Below are 18,104 nucleotides of genomic sequence, written 5' to 3'. Positions count from 1 at the left end.
ATACTATAAATAGAAATTGAGAGAAAAAATAGTTGAAAACCCCTTAAATTTCCTAAAACTTCAATCACCCAAGAACGTTGTTATTAAACTAGCGAAGTCTCCATTTGTTGGATGAAAAATGTGTAACTAAAGCCCCAGTGGAGTCATTATTTGTTAGTGTGAAAATTCTTGGAAGGTGTACCAAAAATACTTCACTAAGTCAGGACGTGACAAGTGACCCTAATAACAAGTTGATGGATGTTTTCATCTTAGATATAAAACGAAAATAGAAAACCTACAGTAAAAGAAGATATAACCCAAAACAGAAAGCAGCAATATAAAGAATCCAGTATAATAACCCAATTGGAAAGACAATTTTAAATGAGTTAATCTTTTATTGATAACACCTAGTGAAGGAGATCTATAGATTGGTCTATAAGTCCCCCTCCGTGGGATGAGTCCTTTGATATCCTTAATGCTTCAGAAAATTGATCCTCTCTCTCATTGTGAAAAACCCTAACAAAAGTGAATAACTCACAGTGGGAGCTCAAGAAAAATGACGATAATGTTGACGATGATAATGATCACGGTGAAGAATGAATGAAAAACCCTCCTTTATATAGCAAAGTGTTGAGTTAATCTCGAAAATGGAGAATACAATATTATTAACCAAATTCATATCTAACTAATTGGAATGCTTTATTATATTTGTTGGAGAGGGAAAAGGAATTTAAAATGATTAAATACCTTTATTTAGAAATAATTAACAAGTAAGATGTTTTATTAATTATTTTGCGAGAAACAAGAAAGGTGTGAAATCAAAATAATTATTAAATAGTGATTTAATAATTATTCTAATAACATAAATAAGGAAATTCAAATAAATAATGATTTATTTAAATATTCTTAAGGGATTTAGTCAAATGTGACAAGGAATAATTATTAAATAATGATTTAATAATATTTCCTAGAGAAAATTAAATAAATAATGATTTATCTAATTATTCTTATGGAGCTTTTTTATTTAGATCAGAAAATAATTTAATAAAAGTGGTTTACTAAATTATTTCCACAGTGAAAGTGATTTTACTATGGTAAAATTAAATCTACATGGTGTATTTCGATCCACCTAGCTAGGTGATCATTTTTTGGTGATAACACTCACCAAACCATGATCACACAAAAATCGGTGCTCCGGTCACAGCCAAACCGAACTTGGAATTTCATTCGAAATCCATCACTATCCTTGAGTAATTTTGTGTCTTCTTGTCTCTCAGACTTTATCGCAATCCAATCTCGGACCACTAGGCCCTAAACCGAGACCAGCCTGTCAGGCTTTACCGCAATCCAAACCTGGACCACTAGGCCCTAAACCGAGACTCCTCCCTCAAGCTTTACCGTGTATCCCACCAAAACCAGTCAAGGGATTCCTAGGCCTTTGGGAATGAACCTTAAGACCACCTCTACCCCAGATTTTGAAATCCATCCAGCAAACCAAATATCAAAACGGAGATAAACATCCCAATGTACCATGGCATCTGGAAAGAGGAAAGGCTAGGTTGAAAACCATTGTCATAACCCGGAAAAACCATGACACTAACAACAAGAGAACCACACACCAAGATGTAAAGCCATGCATGTCAAAAACCAGCTAGGAAATCACGCATGCAATATGCTACCTATAAGTATTCCTGCTAAAGCTGCTTGAATTTGCTCTTCCTTCCTTAATCCTTACTTTCCTTCCTTTCCCTTTGCTTGCTTTTCCCTCCTTGATCCAAAGCTATAGTGCTCCAAGAAAACTCTAAGTGACCAAGAGTGACAAAGAGAGAGAATAATAAGAAGCTCCAAAACTTTAACTAACAAAAGGTTACCAAGTGATCCTTAGAAGCCTTTTTATGAATAAGGCCTCTAATTTCTTCATTTTCCATTATTTTCCTTCATTTTCCTCCTCACATGCAACCTGTGATCTTTCACCTTACTTTTCTCCTAATGTCCTTTATTTTCATAAATAAATTTGCCAAAAATGTCTTTTTTCCTTTTAATGCCTTAGCCTTAGCCTTTGCCAATTTTCCTTAGCCAAAACACATCCAGTCACATGCCCACTAGGATATTTTTTCCCAACATTCAGCTTGGAATACGTGTCCCTTAACCGTGGTCTTATTTTTCCTTTATTAACTTTTCTTACATGCAATTTTTCACCACGGTTGTTACAGGAATGGAGAAAATTGGACTTTATCGTATTCTTCATGAACCATTCCAAAATTTGCTCCATGGGATCTGAATCATGAAAAGTGGAAGGAGGATGAGAAGATGGATTAGGAATTTGATGTGCAGATTTTTCACTTTATTATCATCGCGAGCAGGCACCCTCATCGGAATTGGAAAAGGAGGAGGACAAGGAACAAAAGGAGTAACAAGTTCCTCCTCTGAAATTAGAGGTGACTCACAATTTATAAGAGTTGGGAAGAAGAAACATAAGGTGGTTTGGATTCAACATGCAAAGAGATATGAAACAAACACTCAAACTTTTTTTTCAAGAAATCCCAATCTATATCTTCTTCAGGAAACTCATAACAGAGGTGAAGGAATCAACCAGAGAAATCCTCAATTATTTCATCAGGCTTCATTCTTAGCTGATTGATTCTTTTATAAACATCTCGATTACCATACCTATCAAAGGCTTGATGAATCTCCTTAAGGAAATGATGAAAAGAGTGGATGGAAGCAGAAGGTGAAATATGACACCATCAATTAACACGACCTACAAGGGTGAGTAAGAAAGTGACACATGTAAAATATTCATCATCAATTTCGTAATATTCACAAAATTTAAGAAAATTATAGATGTGCTCAGTTATGGATGTTCCATCCTCATCATCAAACTTTAATTAAGACAAGTGATAAAGAGGCTCACCAGGGATTAAAGGTTACCAGGGTGTAGGTTAGAAAAAGAACCCAGGAGTATGATTTGAGGATGAGCCATTTGACATAAGAGGCTCAAAACAGAGAAAACATACACAACTTGTCATATGGCCCTCCTTTCAGCATCATTTTGTTGATGGTGTTCGAAATCCATCAACCAAGGGGGTCTCCCCGATGTGAAGTCCCAATTATACCTCACACCATTTGGAGTAGGAGCCCCATCTGAAGTATCAGCGCAACTTCCATATATCCTTGTAGATTTTCCTTGGCTACAAAGTTTGGCACAAGAGAGTAACACACAAATATTTTTGGATCAACAAGTGAGTATGCCTTGTGAAATGTTTAGCTGCGGAAAGTATCAAGATCCTTCTATTGAAAGGGAAGGGAAAAGTGGGCCCTTTAAATACAAGTAATAGTACTAATCTACAAAAGGCACAGGAGCACATACATAATAATGAATTGTCGATCTACCAGCAAAATATTTCACAAGGAACCAATTATTATTAAAGAAATTACAACACACCTTTAACCAGATAAGTACCAAAGTCACCAAAATAGTTCAATTTCCTTAGTACAGATGAAAACAACATGCATCGCAAACATTCAAAGAACAATCTTACAATATTCATGACATATGCATGAAGGTGTGTCGACTCAACGAGCTTCTGAATTAAGTAAAATTTCCAAGATACATCAAGACAACGAACACCACTAGCCCTAATAGCAGAGAATTACAGCAGTCACTTGCTCCTCCAAAACACATATCTTCCTCTCCAATGCCTGGTAGGAGGAGCCAAGGTGAAAATTCCTTTGTATGTATAATGAGGGTGAATATATGACAAATGAGGTAATCATTTACCTCCCATGTGACTCTTGGGCTACCCTCATGATTGTTTGACTTCTCTATGACCTTTCGACTCCCGCATGACATATCACATTACATGGATGACTCTTGGACTCCCACTTTACATTAAATTTTCCAATATAGAATTTACATAATCCACAAATGATGTGGCACATGATGACTCGAGACATTACATGACACTGATGACATGGAAATTTCAAGCCACTCTTTATTGTTGCTTTGTCTTCAATAAGAGATGTGTAATGCTTAATCTTCATGAGAGATTAACTTTGTTCTTCATATCCACCCTCCAAAGGGTTGTGAATCAGATGGATCCTTCCTACAGTCTTGATATTTGATCTTCTATTGTAATTTAGTTTTCCTTTGTCTTCTTGCCTAATGATCATCTCATCCCTTCATCTTCACATGTGTCTTTTAGCATGGTCCCCTTCTCCTTTTCCTCCATCATCATCCTTTCATGATAAGATAGAGTACCTACAACTGAACACCATTCATGACAATTCAACATCAGTATGAAAATCCTAACCTGACATATTTCACGAACTCACTTGTTAGGGTTGGAACTAGTGGCTAGTTGAGTGACTCGATAAGAGATTGCGTAGTTCCAGAGGCCAATGTCTGGGACTGAGGTTTGAGACTATGCAATGCACAGTTTGGGATGGTTAGGTTCAAGAGATTGCGTATTTGAGGGGCTTAAGAGCTCAAGTTTGGGCCTTGACGCTTGAAGATACCCACTATGTAGTTCTGGAAGGACAGAGGCCAAGGCATTGCGCAGTTAAGGGACTCAAGGACTCAATGTGGAGGCTTGAGCCTTGAGACTGCACAATACACAGTTCTGGAAGCTTGGGCACAGGGACTCCGTAGTTGAGGGACTCAAGGACTCAAGCTGGAGGCTTGAACCTTGAGTTTTTTTATTGCACAGTTCTAGGAGGCAGGGAGGCTAGGTGATTGCACAATTGCGTAGTTCAAGAGCTGAGGCCTAAGCCTTGAGACTACGCAATGCGTAGTATTGACTGGGTAGGAGAGAGAAATTGTGTAACTTCAGAGGTCAGAGGGCTACATTTGAGAATTGTGATTGTGTAGTGCACTATCCTGGAAGGTAGAGACTGCGTAATGCCAAGGGACAAGGATGCTGCTAGCGGGTTGAAACTGCACAGTGCGCAGTTCACGCTGGGCTGAATGAGGTTGAGTGAACCGTTCAGGGAGTTTTCCCAATTGAAATAAGTGTTGGATCAGTGACATCAAGATCAGAAAAATAGATACTCTAAGCATGATCACACACTTATATCACTTGACGATGTGACAAGGAACACTCAAAACGTATGAACAACATGCCTTCCTCAATGCAACAACTTTGCGACAACTCTTACCAAGTGCGACACAAAATATATACTTTGCGATGAAAGTGGTGACACTTGTGCGACAATGCTTGAAACTTTGGAAATGAGTGTGAAACATGTATACATGATAGGAACAACTCATTATCACAAATATTTCCCCTTGAAACAAGCCAAAACTTTGGTTTACGCAATAAGCGACACTTCCCATGCCCAAAAATGACACATGCGATATGGAAAGAAAAGAGAGAATGACACTTAAAATATGCGAACAACAGTGAAAGCGGCACATGCCAAAGTGAAGCTAACATGAAAATGACAATAATTAAAGCAAAACTGACAATCGAAAACATGAAAATGACACTCGTGAAAGTGAAGGTTCTCAAAAGTGACAGTTTGAAAAACTCACCAAAATAGACGTACCAACGCAGACAAAAGTGAGAGACTACCAATGAACATGTGCGCTAACTGTCAACATGGGTTGAGCATAGTATAGACATTGTCCCAATGGACCGCACTAGGCCTGCTCAAGCTTGCGTGAAATAATGCGCTCATGAATTCATTACAAACTGAGCATGTGTAAGTAGGTGACTTTGACACTTGAAATCCAAGAAGGGAGCTTGAAATCTTAACAAACATTACCGGCCAAGAAGTGACTACGGAACACCCGATCACAAGATCCACCGTAGGCTCCAAAACTCGAGTGTGGGCAAAATTTTGGAGGTTGTTTGTCGCAGCGACAACAAGTTCATAAAACTCTTTGGCCTTACTGTCATAATACCTCTCAGATAAGTACCTTTCTTGGAAATATCTTTCAAATCTCTTCAAAGGCAGCTCTTCCTCTTGAATTTTCTTGACATTCTTTAGATCTTCGCACCAGATATCAACCTTACCTCTTAGGCTAAATTTTCTTCCATATTTTCAAAGTAATTATGGATCTTGAAAACTTTCTTCATTCCAAACAACCATGCCTCTACTTGCTCAACCTTCTTCAATTCTCCATAAAATGTAGGAGGCTTTTCCTTCTTGAATTCTTCTAGTATGAAATCCTTTCCTTTTCTTTTCTATTGACAATGCCTTTTAGTTGCAGCATTAGGCAATTGCTCATTAATTCTTGCCCTCCTCTCTGGGGTGCTCAGGGGTGTTTCTACCCTCATTGTGTCTTCACTTCTCTACCTATGTTTTTTCTTTTACTATCTTCTACACCATCAATATTTAATCCATGTCTTCCATGTCTTAATGAACTCTACTTAAACTTGTAGCTAGCACCTAGTTCATGTCATTTCTGTCTTTGAAGGTCTGATAGGCTTCACAATATGATTGCATTCACCTCTTCCTAGTTTCATTGGGCCCTGACAATATCCTCATTGTCATCTTGCAACTCCTTAGCTCAACTCTTACACTTCTAAGAGGATCCACCCATTCAGGACAGCCTTCCTCTCTCCCTTTCTCCATTGACTCCTCTTCATGTCCATGCTGAGATTTATTAGTGCTATACTACATCATTTTGTTGCTCATGTTTTTTTCTCTTTATTGTCTTCTTTGGTGTCTTCCTATGTGTTTTCATACATATACAATTCTTATAAAATCCAAAACATAAATACACATTCTTACCCGTCAACTTGGCTCAATTGCAACAGGCTTGTTGGTGTATAGTTATCTAAAACATCATACCTCAATTTAACATGCATGTTAGAAAATAATAATCATATCAAATTAGTACTTGCACACAAATTGTAGTCAATAATCAAATGTTATAATTAGCACATAATAACCAACTAATATAGTTATTATACTTTATAACATAGTTCTAAAAGTCATCCTTCTATGCCCATTCAACCCAAATGTTGAACCATGTTTAAGATCACTCTGTGATAGACTCTAACACATCACCATATTGAATCAGAGCCCCAAATTTTCTCTCTATAGGTTCAATGTTAAACCTTCTGCTCTGATACCACTCTATAATTGTGCCTCCCAGCCCCTTCGAATTCCTAAGCCCTCTAGGCTGAAAGTGAGGTGTTACTTTTCACTAATCCAACCTCCATTGTCTCATTATGGAAATGGGTTACAAAAGTCCTCTTCTCCCAAAGTTAGCAGAATTAACTTTGGACTACACCATCATGTTCAACTCATTGAGAGCTTTTTGACAATATAATTTTATCCCAATCTGACACCTGGATCAAAATTTATGGTCATTTGAAGTTTCACCAATTTAAACCCTACCATGTGGGACTTCTTAAGCCCTCTAGGCCGAAAGTGAGGTGTTACTTTTCCCTAATCCAACCTCCATTGTCTCATTATGGAAATGGGTTACAAAATTCCCCTTCTCCCAAAGTTAGCATACTTAACTTTGGACTACACCATCATGTTCAACTCATTGAGAGATTTTCAACAATATAAAGTTTATCCCAATCAAACACCTGGATCAAAATTTATGGTCATCTAAAATTTCACCAATTTAAACCCTACCATGTGGCACCCTCGTGACACCCCCACCTTACCCAAGTGGTCCATGTCACCTTCAGGTTCCAACATGTCTCCGGAAGTCACCAGATGGGACACGTTGCGTCATCATTCCACACAGGCCCATAGTTTTTCCTATAATGTGTCATGTAAAAATTTCCCACTATAAAGGATTTTCGAGAATCTTACATTTTGAATTATTTAACACCTCAACCAAGGTCCTCACCTCATATCTATGCATTAGTGCCTCATCATGCATGCATCTGATCCTAGCCGACATCCAGACCCACCTACCCTAACTTTCTCATGCTTCAATAGAGTCCTGGACCTTCGAACCTCCGCACTAACTCTCACTATGGTTCACCTACATAGCTCCGCACCTATCTGTTGTTTTACGACGCATGCAGCTATGAAAACCTTGGACCTTTGGTCCGCCTACATTTGCATGATTCCAAGTTTGGCCCATCCGGGTTTGACCCAATGGCAATAAAACCTCTTGCTATTCATCTTGATCACCCAGACATCGACACCTTTCTGGACTAAACCAAGTCCTACACCAATTTACAAGAAATTTATGCCTCATTGAACTATAATTACTATCTATGTTTTCCCAAGTTAATTCAGGGAATTAACCAAGCACACTACATGAGCTTGTTCCCAATTAAAACATGCCTAATCATGAGAATTCACATCCATACATCAATGCAAATGATCTCCAAGTGCCAACCATGAATAAAACACATTCATGACAATATAAACCTTCCTTCTGCTGAGGCATTACAATCAAGCCAAATCCATGGCTACCATAATTTGTAGATCCAACTATAGCAACACCAGACCTGTCCATATAGCTCTCAAACAATTTTCTCATGCCCCTTGGCATTTTCATGCATAAATGCACCGTTTCAAGCATTGTTCCAAAACAAGGAAACAACAAATAGTTATACTGCAATGATCCATATTAACTTGTAATAAGTAACCTACAGTCATTGGAACAATAAACATTTATAATACTCAACACAAAGATACTCTAATAAGCATAACCATTAAAAAATGGAATTTTAAACACCACAATAGTATAATCAGACTGTAGAAATTCCTTGTAGATTGAAATTTATAATTGCAATATGCTAAAACAATAGACTTGAATAAACTCTACTCATCAGCAGAAACAATTAAAATATTGTGAAATCATGAAGCACACAAGAGAAAGAATTCAATCAACACATTAGATAATGATTTCCTCGGGAAAACCACAGCTAAAAACCCATGATATCTGTATATTGCGTTAGTCAGATAATATGAGAAGATCACAATGCTTTTCTCAAGCCCGAGCAACCTCTGCACTATCTTTAACTGTCTCATTGCTTCCTAGGTTGACTCTAGGCAACACAGCAAATTTCCTAGCCTTCCAAGCTCCTACTTCCTTGCCCTCACAAGCTCCATGCACAAACTTGTGCTTCCTATTGCTTGGTCTCACCAACTCGTGCTCATCAAAATAATGATTAAAGTTGTTCCTTCATTCCTCTATCCGTTTATACCAAAGACCAAACTGAGTGGTACTTCTGAGGTATCTCAACACATGTTTAGTTGCCTTCCCAAACATTTTGGTTGGCTTAACCATGGATTGACTAAGCTGGTTAACTACAAAACATATGTTCGGTCATGAGTTGACCAAATACATAAGTGAACCCACAAGTTTCCTGTAAATAGTAGCCTCCACTACTTCACCTGAAGTAGCATCTTCCTTCCTCCAATTCCCTGCTAGAGATGTCTCCATGGATTTGTTGCTCTCCACGTGGAACTTCTTCAATATTTCATTAGCATACTTTCCCTGAGAGACAAACAATTCCTCATCTCCTTGCCATACTTCCATACCAAGGAAATAATGCATGAGCCCCAGGTCCTTCATCTTGAATTCTCTTGCAAGATCCTCTTTGCAATATTTTACCAGCTTCTCATCACATGTTATAATTAAATCATCGACATATAATACTATAATCAACAATTTACCTTAAACCACAATATGGTAAAGGTTCACATCTACTTCACTTTTGATGAAGCCCAACCTGGTGAAATAGTTGTTAATCCTAGTGTACCAAGCACGAGGTGCTTGTTTCAATCCATACAATGCTCACTTGAGTCTACACACATGTGACTCTCTGTTGAAGGTCTCAAATCCTTTCGATTGCTTAATGTACACCTCTTCCTCAATCACATCGTTGAGGAATGTTGTCTTCACATCCATCTGATGTATCTTCCATCCCATCTGTGTTGAAAGTGCTAGAATAGATCTGATTGAACAATAACTTGCTATTGGAGCAAAGGTCTCCTCATAATCAATTCCCTCCACTTGAGAGAACCTTTGGCCAAAATTTTGGCTTTATGTTTCTCCACACTCCCATCTGCTACTTGCTTTACCTTGTAAAGCCATCTAGAACTCACCACTGACTTGTCTGTTGGTCTTGGGACCACTTCCCAAACATTGTTTCTGGTAACGAATTCATACTCCTCAACCATGGAATGAACCCATATCGGTTTTTGCACTACTTCCTTGAATGAGGATGGCTCAATCTCTACACTCTCACTCATCAAAGCCATGTAGGCAGTGTACCGATCTAGTGACCTCCTCTGCCTACATTTTGGTGTGGGTGCTCCCACATTCTCTCTAACATCATGCATCAATCTGATAGCCTCTCTAGTGCATTTCCTGCCATCTCTGGAAGTCTTTCCATGAGTGGGTGTTTCCACTCTTTGCTCCTCTCCATGTGGCTACTCCACATCATCCTGAGGTTCTTCCATTGCAGCTAAAAGCCCCTCTTCTCCATGGAACTGAGGCTTCCTCTCAAGGGAACATCTCATGGCATTCTCTTCATCAAAATTCACATCTCTACGAACCACTGTCATCCTGTGAGATGGCAAGTACACCTGGTAGTTTTGAGGTGTGTCAATGTACCCCACAAATATACCTAACTCAATTGTTGGTTCTAGATTTTTCTTTGCATCTTTGGTAACATGACATTAAACTAATGAACCAAAGATCTTGAAGTGTGTCACATATGGCTTCTTTCCTATAAAATATTCTTTTGGTGTACTTATCCGGAGAATTTGATGAGGACTTCTGTTATGCACATATATAGTTGTGTTGCATGCTTCAGCCCAAAAGTGTAACGGTAGGCCCTGATTATGTAACATCACCTGTGCAACTCCCACAATAATTTTATTCTTCCTTTCATCCACCCCATTCTGTTGTGGGTTATGGAGTGTTATTAAATCCCGTCGAATGCCTTCTAATGCATAGAATTTCTTGAATTCATTCGACACGTATTCTCCATCATTATCACTCTCGAGAGCTTTAACTTTCCTGCCATTGTCTTTCTCAAAAAGTGCTTTAAATTCACACAATTTAGTGAACGCGTGATATTTCTTTTGCATGAAAAAAATCCAAAAATTATGAGAAAAATCATCTACAAATATTACATAATACTTGTGCTTGGTCGTGGAGGTTGTCGAGAACAGTCCACACACATCTGAGTGAACTCTTTCAAGGATCACTTACACTCGACTATCCTTATCATGAAAGTTAGTTTTGGTATACTTCCCTAATGTACACCCTTTTCATGTGTCTCTCTGCTCTAGTTTACCCTTGGGAAGTCCTGTAGAAATTTTTTTCATGATCTTCAAAGCTTTGTGGTGCAAGTGACCCAATATTCTATGCCACAACTCACCGATGTCTCAACTCTTCACCTTATCTGCTTTTGTGCTCAAAGAAGGACAATCTTCCACATCCAACTCGTAGAGGTTCTTCACTCGAACCCCAATTCGCTTCACTTTTCCTGAGGCTATGTGACGAAGGAAAGCCTTTCCCTTGCTAAATATCACATCATAGCCACGATCCTCCAACATGGAAACTGAAACCAAATTCTTCTTCAAACCCAAAACATACATGACACCTTTTAATGTGAGAGAAGAACTAAACTCCCTCTGAAAGGTAACAGTATTGATGTCGGTCATGCTATACCTCCCATCATCTCCCATTCAATTTGAATATGGAGGTCCTTCTCCTCCAAGTCACTAAAGAAATCTTTATTGTTTTTCATATGGAATGAGGATCCACTATCCAAACACCACACACTACCCATCACAGATATCACCATGCAAGCGATGAGGGTGAAATCCATCTTGAATTATGAAGCAAGAACTTCACCTGTGGCTCCTCCTGAGGGATTCTTGTCAGCCTTCTTGTGCAGACACTTCGTGGCATAGTGTCCAAACTCATGACAGTGAAAACATTTAATATTTGACATGTCCTTCTTCTTGGCGCCTTGACTAGAATTTGATTTAGAATGGGATGACTTCCCTTTCCCTTTCTTTGTCTTTCTAGCTAAGGCACAGTTCTCCTCACCATCATGCTTGGATGAGGATCCATCTCTGGTGTTCTGTCGAATCTCTTCTTGCACCAAGTCAAATCACAAACGCTCTGTTGGGCGATTTAGTTGTCTGCTAAATCCCTGTCATTTAATTTATCAATCCGGGGTATCGTAAACTTAGAAGCAAACCAAAATATATGGGACCTTAGATGAAACAGGTGTAGGAAGTTTGTTTAGAATGGAAATGCATATTACAAATCTAAACTATCAGATCTATTTTATAAAAGCATAAAAAATGTTTGATCAATGGAATTATTTTACTTTAGAAGATAGAGAAGAGTCTCTTGTTCAAGAGTCCTGATTGTCCTTCTACAATCTTCCTATAATAACATTACCAAACACCTAAGAAAGCAAGAAAGAAATCATGTAAATGAAAGCAAGTAAATATTGTTTTCAATTCAATTCTTAGCTCATGGAGAAGGGTCTCCTAACTTAGGAGGACTTGATTGCCCTTCTCACATAAAAACTATATACTGAAAAGGAATCAATATTCACATAAATGTAATCTAGGAAAGCATATGAGAAAGTAAATCTTATTTCAATTTAATCTAGCTCATGAAGAAGGGACTCCTAACTTAGGAGTTCCTGGTTGTCCTTCTCACATCAAAACTAGCTACTGAAAGGAGATCAACCTTCACGCAAAAAAACATGGCCACAACATGAATTCATACTAAAATTATCTACAAGTATTTACAAGAAAGAAATAAGATGAACATCATAATTAAAATTAGTATATTCACAACATTACTTTACAACAAAGTGCACTTATCTCAGTATGGGGATCCTTCCATTCCTCAATGAGCACACATGAAAAACTATCACACCTTAAGAATCAAACAACACTCATAACTCATGATTTGGGGAAAATGATATTATTCATGTTGAATGAACAATCATAAATTTGGTGCTAATGAATAACTGATAATTGTTTTCTCTCCCTCCTCTCATCATAACATGATTTGGAGGATGCTCTTCTTATTTATACATGAATTAGGGATATCTACTCAATAAATGTAGATCCCTTAAATATCTACTAGACCCATACTTGTCTCAACTTATCCCTAAATACTAGATACAAATCCCATGACACATCAAAATCTCCATGATCTTTCTCCTTGGAATATGGTCCACCTCTTGAGTTGAAATTCGAATTTGATCTTGGGAGGCCACATAAGGGTGCCTTGGAAACTTCCAAATGATCTACACATGTCATCAAACTCAAGCCACTTTTAGGTATAAGCAAATACATGTTATTTCTCTAACTTTTAATCATAAATTCACTCTAAATACATGAAATTAATAACTTTGGAAAATGAAAATATAAACTTATATGGTAATGGAAATATAGGGTTATGTAATGATAATATGATGAAATGAGGTGACAAAATGAGGATAAAGGTGAAAATGGAATGAAAAATGATGTTAATTTGGCGACCCAACATACCCCCCAACTTAAGTTATTGCATGTCCTCATGCAATCTATTACATTGATCATGGTTTGATCTTTTGAATTGTCTTGCTTTTACATGAACTTTGGCTGATATCGATTTTTTTAACTTCACATAATTTCTTTTTGTCAACCTTGTTCCTTTTTGCAAAGTCTTCTCTCTTAAAAACATTTGCTTGCAACATATTATTTTGGTTGGTTCTTGTGTGACAACCAAAATTTGTTTAGTATTGGTTCTTGTGTAACAATACATTCATTGTTTTTGTGTTGCATCAAAAGACTTTGAAAACATTTAATCGATTGCAACATATTATTTTGGTTGGTTCTTGTGTAACAACCAAAATTTGCTTAGTATTGGTTCTTGTGTAACAATGCTTTCATTGTTTTTGTGTTGCATCAAAACACTTTGAAAACATTTAATCAACCTTTCTTTCTTTGATCATTATTTGCAAAACATGTAACATTTGAATCATGTTTGGAAAAAGTATGTTGGTTAGAAAAAGTATGTTGGTTAGGATGATATGTGTAGAAAGGACATATATGACATATGGAAGGTGATAATGGAGTATGGATGTGAATATGAACATGGTGAAACATTTTCCAAAAATTATAATTTTAGTATTAAAGGAATTGTATGATAAAAAGTTAGAAAAGAACATACCTTTAGTTACTTGAGTGGACAAACTGTGTATATGTAGAAAAGTGTAGCTTCTGCTGTTGAATCATGGAATGAAGAATACAAGAATGTGATCTGTGTCTTGGTTGCATATATGATGGATGAAGTCGCGAATGTGGATCCTTTATTACTGCTACTGAATCTGTTGAATCTACTCCTGAATCATATAGTCTTCATCTCGTCCCATATCGTGGCACAATTCTTTCCATGTGAATGAATGTGTCGATGTCAAACATGGAAAGAAGTCATTGGATTACCGACCATTGATGAATGTCGTTAACCAATGCGAGGCAAACTCACCATTAATGTCAATGAGTGCCAAGGTACCCAAGTACATCTTGCGAAGTGCGAATGAATGAGCTGATGTCGAGCCACTTGCAAGATCCAACAAACAAGAGACATTAATGTATTCCCATTGTTCGTTGGCGAGAAGACTTGCCATTAGGGCATGCAAGCCTCAAGGTACTAATAATGACTCTAGTCTTTATCCCAGATAAGGTGCTGAGGTTGATGGGTCAAGACTTGTTGAAAGGTGGGCCTTAAGGAATCCCACATCAGTCAACGCGAGTTTGTACAAATGATTGGTAGTGTTAGCGCTTGAAATTTCACCTCAGGCTGAGAAAGGCAAACTCCAAGGCAACATCAAACCACTTAGCCTCGTAGCTAGCCCTACGGGGCAGGAGAGGGCTCTCTCCGGTCTATCTCGGTAGAGATCTTCAATGGGCGAGATAACCAATAAAGAACACTGATTTTAGGCTAGTAAACTGATAAAAGGTTTGATTTGATATTTTTAGGATTTTGGTGGAAAATCGGGAAAAGGCAATTTTGGGTGCGGGGATTGGACACAGTTTTTGCAGGGGGTTCTTTGGGGCAAGGTAGGAGACTGTATTGATGCCTTTGAATTAAGTGAATGGATAGGAATGACCGGTGAGGAGCTAAAGAGAGCAAGAAACCTTCAAGAGTTCTCTTTAGACAGATGAAAACATAAATATTAAGCAAACTTAAAAGCAGAGCATGACAATCATGAATTCTACTTTAACACTTCATTTGCCTAATTTGCAGAAGGAAAAGTAAGAAGATGATTCACATAACAAACTTACAAGTACAAAGAGAAACACACCATCAATACATGTAACCACAGGAATCCCAAAAAGGACTGCAAAACCCTGGTCTTCCTTTGCCAAAAATTGCAGAGATACAATGAGTAATACAATAGAAGCTTTCTCCCTCAAGAGTCCAACCATGAAAATGACCAAGAAAGTACATAATATAGGAAATCTAACATATTTCCTTGCCTCTAGGGGTCGAGCTCACTATCCTAGGATTTGTTTCAACCAATTCTAAACTGAGCACTGAAAACTAGGCAGTCAAAACAACTTGCCTCTATAAGCTAGGAAACCAATTCATTCATTAAATTTTTGCCTATCTCATGAATGAATCTTCTAGAAGAGATAAATAAGTGTCAAAATATCATAAAATTACATCATTTACAACAAGGAAGATCAAAATCTACTCCAAAAAGTCAAATCCAGTCAAAACTGCGTTTTGCTGAGCTGTAGGTGAATTTCTGTGAAAACTGCCCAACACGTCGCGCCCTGATCCTGAACGCGTCGCGCGCCTTTGGAGTTGCTTTTGAGGCACTTCCAGGTGTCCAAATGAGGAAAAAGTGGGCTTGTTGGAAAGGTCTGGATGTCTACTTTCCAACCCAAGTAGAATTTTTGAATTTGGTGGCCATTTGCTCCTCCAAAATTGCAATCTCCCAAGACTGTTTCCTGTGTGTCAAAAAGGTGGCAGAAAGTCATTTTTTGCTTTTTTTTTACTTTCTAGAGGCCCAAAACTTGGTGAAATTTCTTGGAAATTGCTGAGCAAGTGTATCTTTGCATGAAAAATCCAAAAATGCTGAGTTTTCTTGAAAAGGAGTTGCCCATCAAAAGGGTCGCGCGCGGCGCGCGACGTGTTGGTGGAGAAAACCTGTGTTTGGCACAAAAAATTCACAGTTGACAAAATTTTCTCCAAATTTCTTGAAATTTGGGCTGGGAGTCCCCAATCAAGTACCATGCTCAGTAAAAGAGGATTTGGCCAAAATTTGGAGTGGATCGGGCCTTTTCCGTCGTTTTAGTGCCTTGGCCAACCTCCTTGGATCTGGCGATTATATTTTTGACATTTCTCTAAAACCATGACTCCTGTGAAAAAAGTGAAGGAGGTTTTTCTTCTTTGGCATGTTTTGGACAAAAACCTCTCTCAGTTTTCCAAAATTCATCTTTGATTTCTCTGAAACATCTTTTGAGTGAAACTTATCCCGATGTGTGAAACAAGGAATTTTGTCGAAATGAAGCGAAATGAAGGGGATAAGGGGCTTCTAAATTCTTGGGGAAATTTTTGGAAGTAGGGAGGGATGTTAGGAAGCAGGGGAAAGTGGAATCTCAGAGATTGAGTGAGGGGAAGGGGTCCAAAAGGGAAAAACACAGGCCCAACCTAGAAAATTGCCAGGTTGTAGCTAGAAACTAGGGTTTGTGCGAAAATGAGGAATTTGGGGAATCTCAGTGATGGGAAGCATTTGGTAAGGTACTTTAAGGATAGGGGAAGGTGTATGAACATCAGGATACAAGTTTTGCCGATGATTTGACCATCCAAGAGAAATTGGCTTCAAAACCCTAGGAGAGGAAAATGACCTTACCTAGGCGCAACTGAAGCATGGACAAGGTGTAAAAAGACTCACTAGACACTGAGATGATAATGAAAACCCTATGAATGATGATAGACTCAGCTGAATAGTGACATAGATTGGCATTTGGGCAACTTTGAAAAGAGTGAGAGCAAACCCTAGACCTAATGCCTACTGACCAAATTTTGCTTGAAGACTATTTGAAATGACAAAATTTGACCTTGACACTCTGAGACCACTTTGTAAGAGCATATTTGATCACTGGAGGAATGCTGGAAAGACTGACACTAACATTGGCTCCAATGGGGATGGTAGCTCCTTGGAGGTACCAAGAACGACAGATCTCTGGAAGAGCTAGACAGTGCCTTCATCCATTGGGCAATGGAGTCAAAAACTCAAGCTAAAATGCATGACTGAAAAATCGACGACTTGACAACACAAATTGACTCTCACTCAACTAAAAACTGACTCAATACTTAAACACAACCGACAAACTGGAAATGATGCTCAAAGGGGAGCTTATTCATCACAACCTACTCTAACAGTTTCATTCATCACCTGATCAAGTGAAATGAAACAACCAATGCAACCAAGTAAGTATCTCGTTTGCTGTTCGAAGTCTCCGCAAGTGCTCACTTATGAACAGCAAGAGAGAACTACTGAATGGCAACTCCCATGATAACTTAGAAACAGATACGTTGAATGATATGAATTCTCTATCCGCCTCCAAAAACACTGCATAAGGATCTTGAAGTTCATGCACACTGGAACTTAGCTCATCCAATGGATTACTTCTCTTCTCCTCATACCATGAATGCAAACTTTGATCTGAGCCTTGTGACGAGACCTCTGCTGAAAATGAGAAAGAAACCAGCTGCCGGATCAAATTCATATCAGCACATGTTTCAAGCTCACATGTAGTCAATGGAGAAAGACTTTGACTGCAAACCTCATCCAAAACATCAGCTATTGGATCATGAAAAACTTGAAAAGACTGTTGTAATGTATCCATTGAAAATGTATGACATCCTTCTAGATGTTCATCTTTTTCTTGAGAGATTTTATGAAGATTCTTCCTTATAAACTGAAATGCTTCGAAACAAAAGGGTATAGAATCTTCCTGCATCATCAAATCGTGTATTTCATCTTCCACAGCTTCATCTGTAATTTGCCCTTCAATTTCATTTGGTGGCTACAAATCTGATGCTACAGGCTGCTCAAGAATTTTGTTGTCTGTCTCATCCTCAACATTAACACTGAGAGATTGCTGATTTGTTATAGGTTGTTCATTTGAAGATTTACTATGCAATCTACCCT

The sequence above is a fragment of the Pinus tabuliformis genome, chromosome Q, assembly GCF_031772625.1.
Source record: "Pinus tabuliformis cultivar Carrire ecotype Pingquan chromosome Q, CPIR1, whole genome shotgun sequence".
Taxonomy (NCBI): Eukaryota; Viridiplantae; Streptophyta; class Pinopsida; order Pinales; family Pinaceae; genus Pinus; species Pinus tabuliformis.
This window is presented reverse-complemented; position numbering follows the sequence as displayed.